The following is a 22,770-nucleotide window of genomic DNA, read 5'->3' on the forward strand; positions in this document are numbered from 1 at the left end:
AAAATCAATGAGGTACTGAAGGCTGACTGAATTGGAGAAGCAGCATTAACAGTATGAAGAGTACAGATGCTTCTGCTGGACTGCACATCTACCCAGGACAAAAAATGTTACAGACTCAATTAATTTAAATGTCTGCAGAAAAAAAAAAAAAGTTAGTTAAAGAACCAAGCAGAGAATATCTAAGATCCTGCCTTTAAAACCTCCTCAAGGTGAGAGACTGCTTACACAGTTGTAGTGGAGAACATTCACTCAAGACATAATTAAAGATAGCTTTTTGGGCCTTTAAGCTCCCAATTTTAATGCACTCTGAAATGCAATATATTCATTCCAGGTAATTCTAAAAATGCATATTCTTCATGATGTTTAGCATAATTACAATAATAAATGCATTAACTTGCAGCTATGCAGAACAAGACAGAAAGTAATATTCCCATGCCATTTGTACATTTTTCTTTTTACAGATCAGTGTAGCCTAAATTCGTGTTCTAAAGTATTTGCATGGGGTGGGATTAAGAAGGGAGACTATTAGTCTGGGGAATTTCAAACTATTGAACTTGGCTATTAAGGGAATATAAATTACCTTTCTGATCTGTTGTTAGACTAACAGTTCCCACCATGGGGTTTCAAACAGTGACAAAGCACAACTTAAAGACCAATAAGATTAAAATAAAAAAGCAAAAAGATTTTTCTTAAGAGTGTTATGGAAAAGGAACAGGGTCTGCAAAGGTCCCTCCAGGGAAGGCAGTGTCTGGACAGGCCAGTATTTCTCATTTCGTAATGTCTGGGGAAGTGTACACTGAAGCCTAAGTCACTCTTACATGAGCACACACCTGCTCTTGGGAGACACAGAAATTCACTGCTAATGAAATGAACTTGACACAGAATTTATGAGTGTTGCATGAAAACACCTACAGAATCAGTGTACTCTGAAAACTTTCAGAGCTCCCACCAACCAGGTGTAGAGAAATTCAAGCCCCACTTCTTCCTCATTTCACCATTTAAGTTCCCATGTCTTTTGCAGAGCTAAATAAGGCATCAGAGGTGGCTGCTATGCATGTGCTTGTGCCATCCAGCTGCAGCCCCCACCACGGGGCTCTGTGAGCCAGCCTACTCCCCAGCTCTGGGGGGAAGAAAGGCAGCAGGCAGACTGGGAGGGAACCAAATCACCCAAGGAAAACACAAAATCATCCCATCACCTTGTGCTGAGTTATGAGCCCAGCTTGGTGTCATTCTGAAAAAAGAAGCAGCACAATCTCACCACAGCCAGTGGCTCACAAACCTGGAGACTTCTTTCTCCCTCCCCTCCGCTCTGCAGAGTGAGTAATAGAGATACTTCAGCATGCACTTGGCCCCCTCTCTCAGGCATTGTCTGAATGAGGTGACTGCATGAGTCCACTCACACTTCCCAAAAGAGAAACCCTAACAGTGTCATACACAGAAGGGGAATTGAGGAGACATATTTCTTCTGCAGAAGCTCTTCCCCACTTTAACCCACAAGGAGAAGATTGGTCCTGCCTTTCCTTCATTCTAAGAACCTCTAACACTTCCAAAAGAAAGGACTAAGATTGCTCTAAGTTTTCCATATAATGAATGGGAGCAAATGTAGGTTCCATCTCCTGAAAATGAAAGGTCCTTCCTTGGGTCACAACTGACTTCTCTGAACTATCAGGAGTTGATGCAGGCCCCAGTGCAGACAACCAAAAAATGGTTTGGATTGGAAAGGACCTTTGAAGATCATTGAAGTCCAAACCCAATGCCAGAAGCAGGGACATCTGTCAGTAGATCACATTGCTCCATCCAACATAAGCTTCCAGGGATAGGGCATCCACAACTTCTCTGAGCACCCTGTAACCAGTGCCTCTCCACCCTCATTGTCAAAAATGTCTTCCTTATGTCTAATCTAAATCTATGCTCTTTCAGTCAAAAAACATTGTCCCTTTTCCTGGCACTACAGGACTTGGTAAAACATCTCTATCCTTCTTAAAGTCCCATCTATACACTGAAAGGCTGCAAGATCTCCCTGGAGTCTTCTCTTTTCTGCACTGAACAACTCTCTTAGACTTTCTTTGTAGGATAGCTGTTCCAGCCCTCTGACAATTTTCATTTAGGTCTCTGGGAAAACAAACATTCCAGCTTTTCTTGCAGCACCACAGCCTCATCACGCAAGAAGCTCCTCAGAAGACATCATCCCTGTTATGAAAACCCACAAATTATCATAGGAACCAGAGGCAGAATGTTTTTTATGTGTCACTTCTAACCTACTCTTTCCTCTCCCAGTACAACATTCAACCCATACAGAGTCAGGAGGGAAAAAAAAAATGAAAAAAGAAGAAAAAAAGAAGAAAAAAACCAATAAAAATAACAATCCATTGTACACCACAAAACAAACAAAACCCAAACAAAAAAGGCAAAAACAAAACACCCCAATGAAACAAACAAAAAACTATACAAAACATCCCCCAATAAAGAACTAAAAAAACCACAACCAAACAAAAAAAGCCCCCCAAAAAAAGCAAAAGAAGAAAACACAAGGGAAAGCTGAGTGGTAGACAGAAGATTAAGTAGTACAATAAACAAGGTAATGCAGAGACAGGCTGCTTTACATAGCTTCTAATCCATCATTTAATTTATCCTCTACCCTCCTTTCTTTTTTTAATTTCTGTTGTCTAACATTTCATCTGCTTCTGTGAAGTCTCAGTGGTTTACTGTGACCATAGATACAATGAAATAATATCAGAATTGTGTGGGGGTGGGTAAAAACCCCAAATCTATGCCTTTTTAGAAGATGCCATACACTTCAAGCACTTTGTGGAGGTTTTATTATATTTTCCCCTCAGGGGTTGTGCCCTGTTTGTACCTTTCCTTTCTCAAACATGACAGTACTGAGAACAGTGCTCAAAACCTGAAAGGGAGAAAGGCCAGCAGAATCATCCTGTAGCTGTGAAAGGTTTCCAGTGCAGCTCTGTTAGAAATGCGAGAGCTGGTGCCTTTCACAGAGGCAAAATGCTGAGTTTTGCCCTTGTGGTGCTGGCTCCTGGCCCTGCAGACACCCGGGGGAACCAGGAGCTCAGAGTGGTGCCTGCCTCTGAGTGCAGCTCCTCTGTGTATGCAGAACCTCTCATGTGGGCTGCCATGCACAGCGCCCCATAGCCCAACACAAGGCAGGAGAACAAACCCTAAACCAACAGCAACTAAAAATCCTCAAACCCCTTATCCACAACCCTACCCCAATCTCACTACCCCTACAACCTTTCTAATCTTCCCCACCCTGAGGAATGTGACCCTCAGGCTAAGACCCTATATTTTAAAGAGCATATAGTACAGAATCATTTTATCACATGGTAAAGACATCCCTAGTCAATGCTGGCTAGTCAACAAACATACGGTTTAAGAGAAAAAAACAATATTCTGGGAGCACCAGTGCTGTCAGATGAGGAAGAAAAGATCACCAAACAAGACAAAAAGGCTGAAATGTATGCGCAGTTTCAGTTCTAAAATAATTTTGATGTGCAGACTACTCAGTTCTCTAAAATCTAGTGCTGGGGTAGATACTACTAGAGTTCTAGTTTCAGGAAATTAATTATGTTGCAATAACAACTATATCTTCAGAAATCATGCAACTTACATTAAAAAAAACTGCATCGTTTATAATAGAAGTTTTATGTGCTTTTTCTGTGCACTTCCAAAAAGCTGTTTAGCTCAAAGCCAGAGCTGTCTCAAAACTACAAGTGTATTGAGATGAAAAAATTAATAATTAAAAAGGGAAAAAACACTCAGAAGATCACAGATTTTACAATAAAAACTGGTCAGGTAATGTGGCAATTACCTGCCCAGAAAGACATTAATGAAATTGCACAACTTGAAGCCCAACCTGCCCATTTCTCAGATGCATTTAAAAACTCCCACGCTGGGAGCTGTGGAAAACGAAACGCTGGACCTCAGCTCTCGCTGTGCCAGGATAACTGCCATGCTTATTCACACTTGAGGAGTTCAAGTCCTGCTTTCTGTTGTACTACATAAACCCCGATCCTTACTCTCAGGTGCCTGAAGAAGGGGCTGGCAGGGACAGCAAGGCCCTGGGCGCACGGGCGCAGAGCGTGGCGCTGAGGAGACAGTTGGTTGCACAATGGCTGCCTGGGGCAGGCGGCGCTGCCATCTCTGGCGCATCTGCTCCCCTGCTCGTGGTTTAACGACAGGAAGCACAGCCCGAGATACCCGGGCCCAGCCGCCAGCGCTTCCTGCCTGCACTGCCAGGTCTGTCCCCTGCGCGGGCCGCGGCCGCCCGCCACGAGCAGACACTCCAAGACACCTTCTGAAGAAACAGAAGAGAGAAAAACAAAGTCAATTATGCCCACGTGCAGAAAGCCGGCCAGATGGATGGAAGAAGAAGCAAACAGGTCAAACGTATTGAAATGTGGCCCCAGAAGGCCACCAAAGCAGTGCACAAAACACTGGTGCAACGTTCTCATCTAGCAGGGCCCGGGACAACAAGCAGGCCACCTGTGGAGGTCTTCAAGTCTGGTCTTCCTCAACCAGGCTTGTACACCACCAAGAAACCAAGTTACTTTACTTAGCAGATGAAATCTTTTAAGATTCTTTCTGAAATCTTCAGATGTGACCTACAACCGACGGGAAAAAACCCATTGCCAAATACAGTACCAGCTTTTTCTACGACCACCCTGTCCTAGGTGGTCCCTAGAAATAGGGACAGGTTAATGATCTACAGGGCTTTCCAATGCTAATACCTAGAGTAACACACCTATTAGTCTCCTGCAAAATTGAAACCCTGAAGAAGCATTTGGTACTCATGTGGTAAGCACAAAAACCAACTGCTAGACAAAGCAAAACTTCAGTGAAAAGCAGAAACTCCAGCACAGCTTTAACTTCTGTAGTATCTGTATGTAAGGCAATAGGCTATACTCAGCTCCTGTGTAAGTTGTCTTCTGTTCAGTCTTAGATTTCCTTATAATATCATCTGTCAGAAAACATAATTTCCTTAGTCGGCCTAAAAACTGCATTTTCAGACAGGATGAGAAATTATTCAGATAGCCTCATATCTGTTCTCCATCAATGACCAACTGGTGGTATAAAATGGAGGAAAACCAATTTTGTGCTGTTATCAGCAGGGCTGCCAATTAAAGCAACAGGAGACATGTCAGTCATGTAAGTTGGGAAGTACATCAACCAGTAGATATTTAATTGATTTTATACTATCATGTATTGCTGTGGTCTAGGAGAATTTTCTGCATAAACCTAAAAGCAGTACACATCTTCTCTGGATTTCAAGGAGTATCTGACACATTTTACCCTTCACAGAACCAAGGTGCTCCATCCTAACATGGTCTCTGTCCCTATCCCAAAACAGTTCAGAATAAAAATGCCTCTCTTAGTAGAACAGCCACCTCAAAGTCAGAGGTTTGCAATTCCCTGTAAAAGAACAGGGTCGAAATTCTCCTCATTTCTAGCTAGAAACATATTCTTCAATCAGGTTCCTCTGATACAGCATATTTTGTCCCTGGCTTTCATGTGCTGCCACATGAGTTCTATGACCACTTTGGTTATTCCACAGAACCACATGTGTCCCCTGCCTTAAAAGACAATACTACATCACTCCATGTCACTGAATGCTTCACCACTTCATGCCTTGGAAATCAGAATGAAAGCCCTAAACTAGGACCCATCAGACACTAAGAGAACATTTGCTTCAGCAGCATTTCTGACATCCACTTAAGACATACGTCCCACCCTTGACAAGTACTCAAGTAATCCCAAGCAGCCAACAAATTTAAAAAGAAAATAAGAAAGATACAAAAAGTAATGGTTGCTCAAAAGCCTTTCTGAACAAAAAAGCCTTGCAGCATGAACTGAACCTTACTAAATTTTGCTAGATTGGCAAAAGGAGAACTGAAAAAAAAAAGTATTTTCCATCTCAGATTCCAACAATACTATGTAGCCAACAGCATTTTGCAGATTTGCTTCTTAGTTCGTAAGTCACGTTGGTCATATCTTGCAACATGTACTGGCAGGATTTAATGTTTTCCTAAGAAAACTGGGGTGGCAGATGCTGACACTGGTCCAGAAATGGTTTGCTCTCAAGCTAGATATTCTTTTTAACCCTGAAAGTTCATCTGTGTCCAACATAGAACAACAGATTTTATCACAGCAAACATTTCAAAATTCTCATACATATTTATTTCATGATGTATTACTATGGTACTAACTCCAAGCATAACAAACACAAAAAGTAATATTTACAGGCAAATTCAAATCTATTATATGAATTATAGATTATTCACTTAGAAATTTAATGTAAGGAGCATAGGGCTAATATAAGAGGGGGAGGGGAATATTCATTTATAAATTATTTTGAGACACTTTAAAATCATCTAAGTTCCCAAGCTCTGTACAGTTGAAGCAAAAATGAAAAGGTAAATGTTGTAGTATTTACATTTATAGAAGCAAAACAAAAATCAGGATGACTTAATTTCTAAAAGATTGAAAATGTACTCCTCAAGACTGCTGCTGCACGGCATCAGGAAGGTACCCACACGCTCCTGCATTTGTTCATCTGACTCAGTTACAGCTAACAGGAGGAGTGGTCTCCACAGTGGCTTTTCCAGCAGAACAGCTGTGAGTCAACTTGCCTCATGTCTTTGCACCTAACAGCCCAACTGCCTGGCTCCAGTGTGTTTTTTCGGGAAGGTAGGAGGGACCACACCTCACGAAAGCGCTGTGAGAAGAGAGGAGCAAAAGCGAAACCGAGCTGGCCGACAACCGCTGACCAGGCTCCACAGACAGAAAGAAAGAAACTGCCTCCGTGGATTTCTACTGGTTTTAACCAGCTTCAGAAGAGGGGAACATGATTTTAATTCTACCATATCCCTTTAATAAACACCCCAAAGAAGATATTTTCCAGACATCTGAGGAATTTTTTACAGTGTTGACTTACCAAGCAGAGCACAATAACCAGCTATTCTGTTTGCACTACAAGGCAGTACAGTGCAATGAGTTAATAATTTATCATGGCATTGCTCTTGGCAACTGACCATAATCAACTTCTAAAATTCTTCCTCATTCTTACATTTTTAGTCTCAGCAAGAATATGGCACCCTTAGAACCTCAGCCCTACCAGAACACTTCTTAGCCAAGGTAAGAGGTTTAATCTTCTCGAACACCTGCTTTTCTTCTGCATTGTTTCAGGCTCAGCGCAAAGGTCATCATTTCATTTCAATAACCTGATTTAGCAGACAGGAATAACTAAAATATTTTTAAACAAAGCAAGAAGTTAACATTCTTTCAAAACTGCAGCAATGCAGTTCTCATCCCTGCGTTTCCTTCCCGTTCTTCTCACAGAAGTAAAAAGAACAAAAAAGCCCAAGCTTCTGTCTTCACCAAAAGCTTTAATTTGCATGTGATCCCAAATTAACAAGCACATACCTTTTCCTCCCATTTTATATTATTAAGGCTTATTCCTTTACATAACTTTGGGCAATATTTAATTTATTAGTTAACACATTCTTCTTCTCAATCAGAAGCATCCAGCTATGGTGTTCAGATAATTCATTGGAAAACAAGTTTTGATGTGACATGTAGAAGAGAGTTAAGTCAATCATCCTAAGTATTGCTTTGCTGAAGCATTGGCCATGAAATGTGGTCCATTTCCAAGGACAACTGTGCTACTTCGTCCTTCCCCTTGTTGCTCAATCCCAGCTCTTACAAACTCCATAGCTCCACCACTCTGAAATCAATTCCTAACCCGGTTCAATCAACCAGCCCAGCAACTTCTGTGGCATTGACATCTGACTTGCCAACTTGGCTCATCTTGGCTGAACCAGATAAGGAAAAGGTTGCTCTCGCAAGCAGCTTGGTCTGCGAATAGGAGGGGAAGGCAATAAAGCACTAGAAAACAATCTATGCTGTCAGCAAGAAAAAATGAGGATGGCAGTCCTCAAGCAGCTGGATGAGTGCTCCTGCCAAGAAAACATCCAGGAATGACCATGCCCACCTCTGACTGTTTTGCTAAAGGCACATTTTAAATTAAATTAGACTGGTGCAGGTTCGCACGCTCACAAAGACGTTGGTCTAGAGTTTAAACTGCAACTTTACCACAACTAATACAGCTTTACTGTTGAGTCTTACCTAAGGGCAAGCTAAGGGCCTGGGCAGATGCTAAATGAGCTGTTTAAGGATTTACAACCCATCACCTCCAGGAGCATTCACTATCCGAGTAAAACTTGCTTAGCCCAAACCTCCCTCCTGTGCTCCAGGGCACATCCATGCAAACCGCTGCTGCATGGCTTTAATGGGATGTGCCACCGAGCCAGCAGGGAGGTTACACAAGCTGCCTTCACTTAGGAGTGAAAAAGCAGCTGGTGGGAGGCTGAAGAACCTCCAGTGTGCACCTAAGCTCTGTAAGCACATGGTATGTGAAAATACCAGAGCCAGCATCAAGGCATTAGCATTATTGTCCCATCTAGTTAATAAATACCAGGCTTGCTCACGACAGACAGTGTAACAGGTTCTCTGAAGGCAGTCTCTGTCAAAAAGAAACTACTTTCTCTGCACAGCAGAGGTTTCACCCCACCTAGAGATCCTCACTTAAGGCAGCAAAAATGAACCAACCAAAGTTCACACTGATTTTTTTTTCTATTTTCTTTTTTTACTGACATGTTGCATCTGTGCAGCATGCATGCATCAGTAGTCCTGAGTTTCCTCTCTCAAGGCAATGGGATTTTACCCAGCTAGCTCTCTGCAAGTAATAACTGCTACCATCTCTCCCCTCAAAAGCACAGATTTCACATTATCATATATCAATAAATGTCATCACTTTTCTGTTTATGAAGTGTAAAAGTACAAATTAACAAAATGCTTCTGAAGCCACCTGAACACATGGCACCCATAAGAGACACTTTAGACATTACAGACACCAGAATCTATACACAAAATATACCCTTCTAGCTACATTGCATCAAAAGTATTAAACCTTTTCTGCAAATGCCCTTGTTATAATTAAAAAAAAAAAATTAAGTCCAAGATCTTATCCTGTAGTTTGGCAAAAGTTTTTCAATATTTCTTACTGTTGAGAATTATTTCTAGTCCAGTACCATTGAAACAAGATTTGAAGGACCATACTAAAAGACAATTAGGTCTTTATAAAAACAAATGGTAGAACGTTGCATTACATCAAGCATTCATAATCAGATATATGTATTTCAGAAGTGCCCAAATAGGAAAATATTCTGTCAAAAGTAACTTTCTTTCTGCTTTTTTTTTCTCTGGAAATTCCTTCATAGTCCATATTTAAATAAGCTAAATTAATGGTTTCTGTGTAAGAATCATAGAATAGTTGTTGTTAGAAGGGACCTTTAAAGGTCATCTAGTCCACCCCCCTACTGTGAGCAGGGACATCCTCAACTAAATCAGGTTGCTCAGATTACAGCCTGTTCAGACAAATTAAAACTGTGTTTCACTTAGTTGCTTCAAAAGCAACTTATTTCATTGTTACTTTGAACTGATACTAAAATAAATACACTTTTTTCACCAAAAAGGACCCACACATTTGAAAACGCTGCGAGCCATCCTCAGCAAACTTCAGACTGTTTTTCAACACAGAAAGTTTCATTTTCATTCATGTGACTAAACCATCTTTTTTTCTGTAAAGAAAAAAGGCCCCCAAATAGACGCTTCCTCTCTACAGTTCCTTCTTTTCTCTTTTTGAAATAAACACTAGTTGGTCTTTTTAAAAAAAACCCAAACCAACAGGATGGTCTCTCAATAGCTCACTACCAAGAGTACCTGGAGCCCTTTGCTGGGCTCACAGAGCTCTCCACAAGCTGGTTCAGAGGCACCATGAGACAGGGAAGTGAATTCTTGCAACGTGTGCAGTTTGCGACCCTTTGCCCTCCATGGCCATAAGCTTCACAATTATTTTCTTTATAGCAAATATTCTCATTTGCATGCCTAATTTACAGGCATCAGGACGAAGCTTGAATAGCTACAGAGAGTAAATAGTTTACAGAGGCTCTGGAGATGGAGGAGTGACAGCACAAAACAGAAAATGCATCAAGAGGATGCGAGTGGATATTGTAACCACCACGTCTGAGGACAATGCCAGGCAAATTCTGTCATCAGCAGACAATGTGAAGCCCTGGTGCCTTCAAGACACAGTTTTCATGAAAGCTCTTCCTAAGAGGGTCATCTTCTGGTTGGAAAGACAGCCTCCACTAAAAACAAACCATGTCATCACGTCCTTGGGAAACTATTCTTGTTAGCTCCAAAATTGTGTAGGGCAGCACATGTAGCAGGCACAAAGAAGAGGAAACTGACAGTATCCTTGTCAACTTGCTTTTAACTTGAAATTGAGTCTGGTTGGAAGGGCAAGTTAAACATTAATTTTCTGACAGTGGTCAGCACTGGGTATCACAAAGTGTAACTACAGTTTCACAATCATATTTTGCTGCTTCTTTCCCTAGCTGCAACTTAAAACCTAATAAACACTGAGATAACTGAAAACTGGAGAACAGCAGCAGTGACTTAATACAAAGCTCAGAAGAGCAAGGTAGTTTTCTTCTAACCTGTCAGCTTTATTCACTCTGTCAAAGGATCTCATGAAAAACACTAGTAATGCTAGAAGGACATACAGCATGACAGAACAGTATATGCAGCCACAACAAGTAAAAATGCTTCGTTGTCTCAAGAGCGAAAAAATTGAGACAAAAATTTGAATCACCCAAGCTCACCTCTTTCTTCCAACACAGGAACTCAAGAGCTGTGTGGTGTGACATTTATACTGAGCCCACTTCAGAAGTCAAACCACTACCACGCAAGAAGGTGAGGGAAATGCGGAAGGAGCTCTCAAGTGAAGCGATGAAACCGTTAGTACGCCAATGGCAATATTCAAGAAGTGCAGTACATTCCCCTCAAAACAAAAAATGTATTTGGTAAATTCACACAGAAATGTTCATGATGAGTTAAATATAGGGTGTTCTAGAAATAGACTAAAATGTCTAATTATAGATGAAGACTGTGACATTCAATCCATCCCAAAGCAACCCTTTCCCACAGTTTCCAACCTATGCACTTAGCATTCCTATTCCTAGCAAATTATCCTAACCATAATATATTTTCCCCCAATACAGAGAGAGATAAGTTTTACATGCAAATTTAGGAATTGGAGGTTTTTTCCAGGCTAACAAAACTACTATCAATTTCACATTGAAGCCTGCTTGAACCTAGTACAAACTCACACACGACACAAGGGGAGTGATCTCTTTAAGGACAAATAAATGACCTGAGCTCCATCCCTGTGATTCAACACTGAAGATGGCTGACAGGTAAGGCCTAAAGCACACCAAGGCAAGAATGCATAAACTTTGGTCCCTAGCCAATGGGATCCTCTCAGCACAACCACTGACACACTGACTGTGGGAAGCTTTGCCAAAGGACAGGCTTATATTGAAGAATAAATTGTTTTTACCTCTAAATAGATTAGCCAGGTCACGTCAGAAAAGTGAAAATGTCCAGAGCCTTTCACACGGCTGCTGCAGACTTTTGATAAGCAAAAGACTTAAAATTCCAGTATGTATAGTCTCTGTCAACTACTTTATCTGTGAAGAAACACTTAGGTAAGATTTAAGAAAGCAAGATTTAAGAATGCAAATGATCTCTAAAACATGTCAGTGGCATTAAAATTATAAGCACCATAAATCACTGGCATATGGTAGCAAAGTTTCAGAGCTTATGGTGCAGACTGTAACCAAGGCTGGAAAGGTGAACTCCACCTCCTGCCACTCCTGAGCTGAATCACTGTGGTAGGGGAAAGTCCTTGCTCCTTCTCACACACCCAACAAACTCCAGTGAGTTACAAAAAATGTCAGTGAAAACAACAAAATCTGCAAGCAAAAGCTGAGAAATTTTTGCTAACACCTGCAAGAAGAGAAAGTGGATTTGGAGATCACAGCTTCTCCTCTGACACAGAGGAAAATCCTCCATTTTTCTTTCTTTTCTGTCAGCCTCACTGAGCACAGTCTTGCCACAGTTCCCTCCCTTGAATATGGCTGTGCCAAAATACACCTCATGTATTCGGCTTTTTTCACACATCAAGTGTCTAAAAAGTAACACACACAACCAAAGTATGAGTTTTCAGCAATCCTTAAACATCAGGCTATACCGGGCAGACAACATTCTTCAATTCTGGATGTCTCTCTCTTTTTTCCTTCTTATTTGAGGACCAAGACCATGGATTTGACAATTCTAATATTCTATGGATGAGAAAAGAGCACATTAGAAAACCAACACTTCTGTAAAGGCAGGGATCTGGAAATAATGTTCAAGCTAACTGGCATCTGATGACACACCACTCCCATGGCTCTCTCAAAAATCACAAACAATTCAAACTGAAAGATCCCTGCCTTGGGGGGGTGTGTGGGGGGAAAGGTGGGAATTTTTTTCTTTTTTTTGAGACAAACACATGCTTCAGCTATACAAAAACTAACACCATTTCTCTGTACCTTCTAATCCACTTCTCTGCCTTCTAGATCTGTCCAAGCTGTCATCCCTAAGTCTTGGGAGGACTTTCAAATCACTTTTTCCTAGCTCCACCACTGTACCACAGATGTGTCTGTAGCCCTGGCAAAGTCCTTGTACAGCAGCAAAAGAGAATGAACATGGCAGCTCTTGCCTTTAAAGAGGAACTGCTCCTCTGTGAAGCCCTGATCAAGAGAAAGTAGCAGCGGCCACTTACCCTTTAGAAAACAAAAAGCCTTCTTCCCAAGATAAGCAGGTGCAGCTTGGGAGATGACTTAAAAAGAAAAACTTAAAACCTCAAGTTTTTAGGGTTGGATGTCTCAATAGGGTCTGATGCAAAAGAAAGAAGGGGAGAAAAGAGATAAGGAAAGGGACGGTCATGTTCTACCAGTTGCAAGCAGAGAGCCCTAGGATCTGAAAATGAAAGTCATGATGATAAAAGGAGAGATGCAAATATATTTAAGAATTTTTCAGAAAAAACTTCTATTACTAACTCTTTTTTTTTCAAGTAGCTCCTCTGTAATTTTATCTGTGATTTTTCAACATGTAACGATGCGCCAAATAAATCCCCCAAACAGTTGCAAAACTTGCTGCTTTCAGAAAGAAAAAAAAAACAAAATGTAAAATGAAAATATAGTGAAAACACATTGTACTGTAAGATGCCAAAGGAAGATACGGCTGAACACTCGGAAGGCTGAAGACAAGAGACAGCCTCACCCAAAACATGACCATTTACTTAATGGTTGCCTCCCTCTCTCTCCCTCCTCTGCAACTGATCACAGTACTAAGCAAGACTCAATTATACTTCCCAGATACAGGCTCTAGACAGTAAATGAACCTGGAAAGTATTCCCTTGTGTACAACAGCTCAAGTGCCCCGTCATTTAATTTTCAGTAAGAAGATATCAAATTGGATTTCTCAAGTGACAGACGGAAATATATGGTCCAAAGTTATACACTCAGACAAAACTTCTCAATAATGTTTTCGTTCAACAAATGTGGAAACAGAGATTCTTTTTCAAAAACTTTGCTAGGGTCCAGAAGTACATAATTAGGAGAATCAAGGTGGTTTTCATCCACTGAAAGTTTAAGAAGCAATTTGACGCACCACAATTACCTCCAAGATTTTCTTCTCTCATTACAACTACCACTAAACCTATTTTCTAATTGGTCTGCCATGTACACCATCACCATAACTTCCATTTCTTAATAATTTTCAGGAAAAGGTGAGTACCTGCCCGCATAACAACTTAACTCCTTCTATTTTGAAACGACACCGCGGCGGCTGCCGTTAATGGCTCTGTTTCGGCAGACAGAGAACTTCAATTTAAGGGCGCAGAGAATGATCTGTCCTCGAAATTATATTTTAAACCTGCCATTTTAAAGTCACCACGGACCACACCGGGCGAACAGCAGCGGAACGGAGGTGTTCAAAGCCGCAGCGCTGATAGCCAACACTTTGCCCGAATCGCTCTGGACCGTGCCCTGCTCCATGCTAGCCGAGTCCAGGCACATACAGCTTCAGAATAAATAAAATACGTGAATTTTACAGCCCGCTGAGCGGCGGCTGGAGGGCTCCGACCGGCAGCCAGCCTGGCACCCCCGCACGCTGAAAAGGAGACAAAAGTATAAAACGCAGCAGCATTACAAGCCAGCTGTCACACTTGTGCGCTGCTCAGAGAAGCACAGCCGCGGTGCCCTTTGCCCGCAGTAACAGGCACAGCTTCAGGCAGCTCACGGCGCCGCTGCCCCGAGACGCCCCTTTACTCACGGCCCAATTTATATTTCGCTTTTCCCTGCTGCTGCGCTTTTCCAGAAGTTCCCTCTTCCCCGCAGTTTCTCCCGACGGCTGCGGAGCGCTGCCCCGGGCGCGGCCGCCCGTCGAGGCAGCAGCGGCAGCCGCCGCCCGCAGCCCGGGGCGCCGCGTCCCCCCGGCCCTCCCGCCCGACTCTCGCTGCCCGGGCAGCACGTACCGCCCGGCCGCGGGGCCCGCGGCGCCGCCCCGGCCTCCCCGCAGCGTCGTGCAGCTAAAATGGCTCCTGTCGAGAGGGGGAAGTTGTGCCCGGGCCCCGGACGGTGACTCACCGCGGGGCCGGGCGGCTCGGCTCGGAACGACACGACACGCCCCGGGGCGGCGGCCGGCGCTCCGCCGGGCCCGGCCCGCAGGTGGCGGCGGGGCGCGGGGGGGGACGGGCCGGCGGCGGCCTCGTGACCCGCCCGGGCTCCGCTCGGCCCGGCTCCCTCGTGTGCGGGGAGTGCCCGAGCCGCGCCGTCCCGCGCCCGCCCGGATCCCCGCCGCTGCCGCCGATCCTTACGGAACATCCCGCCCCGCACCCCCCCACGAGTAATAATTGACAGAGTCAATTAGGTTGGAAAAGACCTCTGAGATCATCGTGTCTGACCCATGACCAAAAACCCGCCTGTCAACTAGACCATGGCACCAAGTGCCACCTCCAGGGACGGTGACTCTGTCACCTCCTTGAGCAGCCCATTCCAATGTCTACCCACCCTTTCTGTGATGAAATTCTTCCTAACCTCCAACCCAAACCTCCCCTGGCACGTTCTCTAAGACTGTGTTCTCTCATCCTAAATTAAATGAACAAACACGTTTCTGAGGAACATCTCATCTTTTCAACCAATATCATCTTGCTCACACCAAACTGGCTGACTCGTGAAAAAGAGCGAAACTTTGGAAGGCCAAAATGCTTGGGGAAATTGAGTTAAAGTGCAGTATCCAATGGAACAGGGACAGACAGCCAATGCCAGAGCCAGGGTTCCTGGGATTCCCAGTAAATTTCTGATACGCTCTTCATGCTCTTTAAACAAAGCCTCGTGCCTAGTAAACAACACTGGAAGACGCCTAGCCCTCAGCAGTGTAGGTGCTTGGGACAGGCTCTGTGATAGCATAGGGCACACTGAAAGGTCTGACAGAGGTGTAATTTTAAAAACATGGCACAGACGGTGAGGACAGAGCTACTTCTACCTTGTTTCTGTAGGAAGGGTAAGCTCATGCTCTGTTTGTGGCTGGCATGTGCACTGGTTTCCCACAAATTCCCAGAAAGGCAGAGTCCAAAGCAGTGCACTGGCCATAAGAGAAGGCGTGGCACAGGGACCCAAACCACACAGCCACCAGAGAGGGTGCAACGGCATGGCAAGGAGCTGGGAGGTGAGGAAACAGCAGGAGCAGCCTGGCAATTAGCAGGGAAGATGAGAGTAAGAAAAACCTGAAGCTACTTCTAGCAAACACATTGAGATAAATTCAAACGTATTTCAGGACAGCTGTCATTAACACTCACAGTAATAATTAACCAGTAGTCCCACAAGTTTTGTGCTGCATAAAACCCATAGTTTTATGGACATTAATATCTCCAATTACTGGTTATGCTTAATTGCCAAGAAGAAAATTTTGGGGTTAATTCCAAGTAATTGAGTCCTTATGACACCTGTATGGCACTTAAAAGCAAAATTGGGTCTCAGTTTATTGTTTAAAGGGTAGTTTTATTGTTTAAAGGGTAGTTACCCATGTATGACTTTATTAGACGTAGTTTATTATCCTATTTTTGCAGCCTGCTTTAGTGAAAGATCTGAAAAAAGAAGCAGCAGCACACTTTTTATGACTTACTGATTAAAAGTATCAATTAAGTCAGTACTAAAATATCTTCACTACAGCTCTTTATCAAAATATGACTTAATTTGTATTTCTCAGTTGAAAAAAGTCCATGAGGAGAAAACACTGTGTCATTATTTTAGTTACTATATATTTTCCACCTCTCACAACAGATGTATATTCCTTCTCTCCAACAACTTAAGTCTAATCCAATCTTACATCTAAAAGCATTTGTTTCTTGTGCTGCAAAACCCTTTGTAAATCATGGGGCACGGAGGGAAGAAATCTGACCCAGGTGCACAGCGGTTACAAGGAACTGTAACATTGGCACAGGGAGAGCACCACTTTAATAATTAAAGAAAGTCTAATAGTTATGTTTTAGAGAGGAAAGAACAACACATTCTTATCCAAGCAGTCAACTAAATTGAAAAATCATTTTGTAGTGATGTATTAGCACAAGATATCCAAACATTTTGCTGTTTCTAAGCTAAATCTGGAAGCAGTATTTTTTTAAAAAGCATATGTAAAATGTAAACATGTTTAGCAAAAGAGAATGAAGGTGGATGTTCATCCCTGGAACTGTATCAGGTTTCTTGCTAATTATAATTTTGGCTTGAAGAAGTGATCTTGCCCATTGCTGGGATGAGTATTTCCACGAAACTTAGATCACCATTTGCCCAAAAGACATAGCTAGACACTGACCAACAGCACAGCTTAAGCCAATTTAAACAGCTTTAGCCCTCCACTCCATCCCAGCCTCATATTCCTTGCACTGAGCTACTCCCCCCACTGTTTCCCAGAGCAAATATTTGTGCAGTCACACAGCGTGGCAGAGGGTGGAGCCCACCAGCAGAAAAGTTAAGGCTGCACAAATAAATAAATAAATAAATAAATAAATAATGCAAAGTACAATTTTCACATTGCTGTTGGCCCCAGCTCCTAGAGAAACACATGCCAAATCATGTGCTCCAAGGGGAGCAGTGCAGCCCAGCAGGCTTGGACTGGCAGAGACCTGGATGTGGCTCTCACTTCTGCGGGCCTCAAGTGAGAACCCAAGCAAGCTGCTTCTCTTTTCACACCCTGCTTTGGTAATCGCCTCCCTCTCCACAAGTGGCTTTGAAAGCTACAGGTCTGCAAGGGTGGGATGAGATGGGCTACCAGGAGGCACAGGAGCAGAGCAAAGCAGCTGTCTGCACAAGGGGCAGCCGGAAACTGAAACCATGAGAGGACACACCACCTGAAAGGCATACCATTTTGTCTCATAAACACAAGCCAAAAGAAAGGTTTGTGACTGTGTTCAGCTTTTGGTTTTGGAAGGGGGTTGGGGAGGAGAAAATACTGTTCTGATGAAGGAAAGGGAGCAGAAAATTTAGATCCAAATCTCTTAGTTTGTTTTTTTTTTCTGCTACATTATACACAAGTTCACCACATGAGAAGCCTTAGCAAGCCCCCATTTATGTGGCACCCTGTGGTATCACTCCTAATGCAGCTCAAGATGCTCTAACTCCTTTCCACTCTTGCAAGAGGAGATCCCACCACCCTGCTCCCAGCTCAGGCTCATAGATCAACTCATACAGACTTGGGGCTTCATCAAACTCTGTCTCAAGACTGGATTTAAGAAGCTTCTGCTTTGAATTTGTTTTTGTAGGATCCCAGTATCTCAAGCTTTGCAAAATAGTTCATCTCAGGCGTCTCTGGAAGGGAAGGAAAAACTCCAACAATTCCATTCACAAGCACAGCCCCAAAGAACACCTGAGCAATGGATATGCCCAATATGCTCAACTGTGTATGGAAGGACAACACTTGAACCAGCTTCCACCCAACTCTTAACACCCAAACTCCTGCATCTTCTTTTCTCCTTGTGCACAACACCAAGAAACACTCACTAGTAGCGGTGCTATCACATTTTAATCCAATAAATATGATACACATCTATCACAGTGTTACTGCCCTGGTACTTTGGTTTGTGGGCTGGCACCTTCCGTGGGGGTAGATGCCACATACAACACAGGCTGACACTGTTGTGGGTTTCTAATGCTGCCAGATGCATAATGACCTAAATATTTACACGTGGAGAATTGCATCAGATTATAAGTTAGCTTACTCCTATGCCCAAAGGAAGGAGGACTTTAGGCACAGACAAATTTGTACCATTGTGTTACTTAAAAACTTAATCACAAATTCAGGCAATACACTTCTGATATTTTTTAAGACAACTGCTTGCCATCTACAAACCTGCATTTTCAGAGATTTCAATAGAAAAGAATCTCAGAGAAGAAATGTGGATGACACCTGGAGAGCAGCCCATGCAGCTATCAGTTCTTAATTTCCAATTTAAAGGCAGGATTCCATGATATTTTAGAGCATACTGTGAAAGCAGAGCACAATGAATTTGAGAAAATACAGTCTACTTTTACACTGTGCTCATCTTCTGAACTTCAGTTGAATTGTTGGAAAGGAAAGGTGATAGTAAACAAAATGCATATTAAAAGGCCACTATACTTCTCAAAAGTTGAGAGGGAAGGTATCCTGGCCATCTGTGTTTAACTGGAATCCTTCAGATAGTAAATGTCATCTTTCAAAATATACAAGGGAGTATTTCCCAAGTCTATGGTAGCAGAAGTCCAGAAATGATTCCTTGGTAGCAGAAGGGCTAGAGAGGTGTCTGAAATTAAATGGATTCACAATCAAGCACCAGGCAGCTTGACCCTCGTCCATTTTGTCCTTCCAACTGTGCCTCCAGTGTTTCCTACTGAAGGCAGATTTGGCAAAATGCTGCCTTTGCCAGCAGTACAGCAACATCCCACACAGCTACAAACCCCTGACCTTGTACAACCTTGCACAAACTCTTCTTGGATCACCTCTAAGGTATTCCTAGGTCATATCCTAGCAATGGCAAATCTATAGGACAATTTACTTTTCCTCACTCTTTCAAAGTTCCTTCCTTCCTTCCTCCTTTTGTTATAGGTTTGCCTCTGCTGAGAAGTACTTCTTCTCAATATTTCTGAGAATGGTTTAAAATCTGGGTATGTTCTCCTTTCCACTGATAAGCAAGCTGTAGAGGAAAAGAATTTCAAAAATCCAGGTAGTAGATACAGCTCTGACACAGGATAATCTCTGATTCACTCTCAGCCAGAAACTACAGGCTCCAACTTCTCCCTAGCACTTCTTTACCAACCCCAACCACACTTTTCCCTTCCCATCCTCTCCTTGCACTGGTTCTGATCCATGTCGTACCTGTTAAATCTTCCAGTGAAACATTTAAATGCCTTACTGTGGCAGAAAGCTGACTGGGGAGGATGGGGAATGCTGGCTGCTCTTGAACTAGATCAGACTGTGATGAGCACTGCCAGCCAAAGATATCAGACCTCCCTCTGTGGCAGTAATAACTACTACATTGGACCTGCACTCAGGTAAATTTTTCACCCTAAGATTCACATGATTGTACAACAGTCACAAAAAAAAAATTAAAAAAAAATAAAATAAAGAGTTACATTTCTTGGGAATGCTACAGGCAGAGGGGAGGGACAGAGATACTGCTTAACCCATGGCTTTCTGATCTGAGCTAGCTCTTATTCTGTCCTCCCTCTGCACACTCCTTGCCTGTTTGTTTCAGAAAGTGCACTGAAAGTTATTTAACATCCTATAAATACCCCTGCCAGTAGGTGTGACAGAAGTCACGCTTGTAAACCCACAGCTCAAAGGCAAGTCACGCAAAGAAACGAAAATAGAGACAGGACAAATTTATACCCCATACTACTTTTCTCAGTGAGCTTTAGACCCCACAAAAATCATGAGAGAAGAGTTAAACCATGATCTGCAAATATTTTCAAAATACAATGCAATGTTATCAGGTTTTCCCAGGAGAAAAATGAAAAATTGTCATGTGTCACCTAATGCTATTGGTAAGCACTCTCAGACAGACAGTTAAAGCTTTGGCATCCTAAAATCCAACTCACTTATAATTTGCTAATTTCCAGTTCTTCATTCAGAGTCACTCAACTGATCCACAAAAAGGCCAACTTTCCTTACATCTTTGAATGCCATCTGCAGAAACTGTTCCAGCACACAGCCTATAAGAAACAAGGCAACTAATCAGAAGGAAATGGACAGAGGAATGCATTTTATACCAACAAAGAGCTAACTCTATCTGGATTTACTTTTTTTTTTAATCTAGAAGAGTTTACTGTTTGAAAAAGCACAACCTGTTTCTGAAACAAGGCAAAAAACAGTATAATTCTAATAAGGCCCAAGTACAGCTTTGCTTTGTAAAGGCAACACTATTTTATATACAGAACACCTCACTACAACATACTTGCAACAAACAAAGTCAAAATGAACTCTTTTTTGTTACTGAATTACTAAATATCCCAAGAGAACCAACAAGGACATAGCAATATCATGTCTTTATTCCAAATTCTCACACAGTATGTGTATCAGTCCTGAAAATTCCTTTCACATCTGTACAATCCTGACTGCAGTAAGATTATGCTAGATCCTGAACTTTACAAATGAAATGATCACTTATTGGTACAGCTGGTTTGAAAGACAAGTATTAGGTTGCCTATCTATCTCTACACATTTGCACTCAAAGGTTTTAAGCAAATTTGGACATCCCACTGTTGGGCAAGAAAGACACAAAGGTAAGGTGGTACAAGACATGAAGTAAAATTTATGAATACTGATAAAATTCAAAAACATGTGAATGGAAGAAAAGTCTAGACTTTCCAAAGATAAGAACCATTCTTTCCAGAAAGAAAGTCAGTTTTGATCCTTGAAGTAGAACAGCACACCCAACATCATCCCACAAGCTTCAGATCCCCCACTATTATACTCCTTCAGAGTTATGCTGCATTAACAGGATGGTTGTATTTGCTTCAGAATCTTTGCAAGGATAGTTTTTGAAGAATATCAGCTTACTCTGAAACCATTAGAGATGTTACTACACCAGTAGTGGGAAACTTGGCCTTTGCTCTTTTCCTTTTTATGCACACAAACACAAAATCCAGAAATATTTGTAAACATGTTGTTCTGTAGCTTTTCTTTTTGATGTCCAAATGTTGTAATCCCTGATACAAGAAAGAGAAAAAATCGGGTATGTGAATGAACAGAAATATATACTAAGTGACACTATGTTGCAAATACATCCAGAAAGAACATAAAACAGAGGACTGGGCAAATTTTATATAGTCCAACAGGGGTTTCTCAACTGGGACACTTTGGCTAAGAAATCCTCATTAAAAAGTTGTAACTGTATTTTTTTCCTCTGCTCATTCTGTGAGTCATTCATTACATTTCTGGGTGTTGCAACACATTCATGAATAATAAACACGTACTAGGAAGAAGAAAAAAAACCAAAACAGTGTCCACAGTGGATTTTTTAATGTCTGTATTTATCAGTATAAAAATCAAGAATGAAGCTGAGATTTTCAGAAGTTTCTATGCAAGGAATGCTATTAATCACAGACAAAGTATTTGGTACACCCAGACACCAGTGCACAGACACATGCCAAAGTTACAGCACAGCGGTGTCAGTATTGCTGTTATTGTTTGGCCTCTTTACAGGGTGGGAGCAGAGGGGGAGGGATCATCATGTTCCCCATCAAACCCTCTCTTGAGGACGAACAGCTAGGCACCGCCCTTAGCTGGACAGTTCTGGACCCAAAGCTGCACTTCTGCAGCTGCCTTTTTTTTTTTTTAATTAATTTTCTTTTAAAGACCACAGAGTTAGGTTTCAGAGGCTGCGCAGTCCCAGAACGCCATCTGCACTACAGGAAATTACTGCTGATGTCTTAAAGAAGTACCAGGGAATTCTTGGTCCACATTTTATTTCAGACAATAACAAAAAAGAGCACCCAACAGATGCACGTGTCAGGGTGGTTGCTGCAAGTTTTTCTACTGCTCCAGTCAGATGAAAAAATATTTACTGCTATTCCGATTTCTTTTATCCTTTCAATCCCGCCGCCTTATGCAGGCCACACTGGCTGCCTCACACACTTGTGCTGATTCCCTGTATGGATGTAGACCAAATTCATGGAATTAAAGGAAATCCAGATAAACATCATTTTTAGAAAAATGTTGAGCTAGAGTTCCATGAATATTTTAGATGCTTACAAGAATGCAAAAGGGTATTTCTGCACTGCTCAGGATGTGAACACAAAGGAAAGGAAAGTGTGTTTATTACTGCTCTTCCAGCTGCTCTAATTAATGGAGAAAGATAAAAGTGGTAACTTGGAGAGGCAGGAGATAGAAAATAAATTATGAAAAAAGTAAGCTCATGTGAATTAATCAATTTTCCATTGCAACTCACTCAGGCTGAGACCTGGCTATTAAAGAACAGTTAGCTAGAAACACAACCTGGTTACTTGCTTGTTCAGGAAATAATATTTTTAGTAGCAGGCTTACCTATCCAAATACATGCTACATTAACCAATTGGTGAATACATAAATCATGGAGAAGAGAGGGGAAAAAAAAAAAGACTGCAGGACACAAAAAGGAGGGGTATTGAGGAGCTCAGTGCTGCTGGGAAGGGGAACTGGCTGCTGGAAGGCCAACATTTTTATCTCTCAGCTACATTTCAAGTCACAAAAACAACAGTTTCCATCTCTATGCTCATCCTCAGTCAGGCAAGCAGTCCT

General features: G+C 42.2%; 1 protein-coding gene across 6 annotated transcripts in view; it reads right to left on the reverse strand.

Moving 5' to 3' along the window:
* Nucleotides 1-22,770, reverse strand: part of ELF1 (E74 like ETS transcription factor 1) — an 87,267-nt gene that overhangs the window by 51,239 nt on the left and 13,258 nt on the right. For 4 of the 6 annotated variants that reach the window (XM_036391235.2, XM_054514097.1, XM_054514096.1 and 1 more), the window contains exon 1: nucleotides 14,498-14,578. The exons of 1 other annotated variant lie outside the window; for it this stretch is intronic. The gene's annotated coding sequence lies outside the window, so the exon portion shown is untranslated. Of the gene's footprint in view, nucleotides 1-14,497; nucleotides 14,579-20,090; nucleotides 20,149-22,770 lie in introns of those variants that run through there. One more of the 6 variants, XM_054514095.1, reaches the window with a different exon arrangement.

Source organism: Molothrus ater, chromosome 2, assembly GCF_012460135.2.
Source record: "Molothrus ater isolate BHLD 08-10-18 breed brown headed cowbird chromosome 2, BPBGC_Mater_1.1, whole genome shotgun sequence".
NCBI classification, from domain to species: domain Eukaryota; kingdom Metazoa; phylum Chordata; class Aves; order Passeriformes; family Icteridae; genus Molothrus; species Molothrus ater.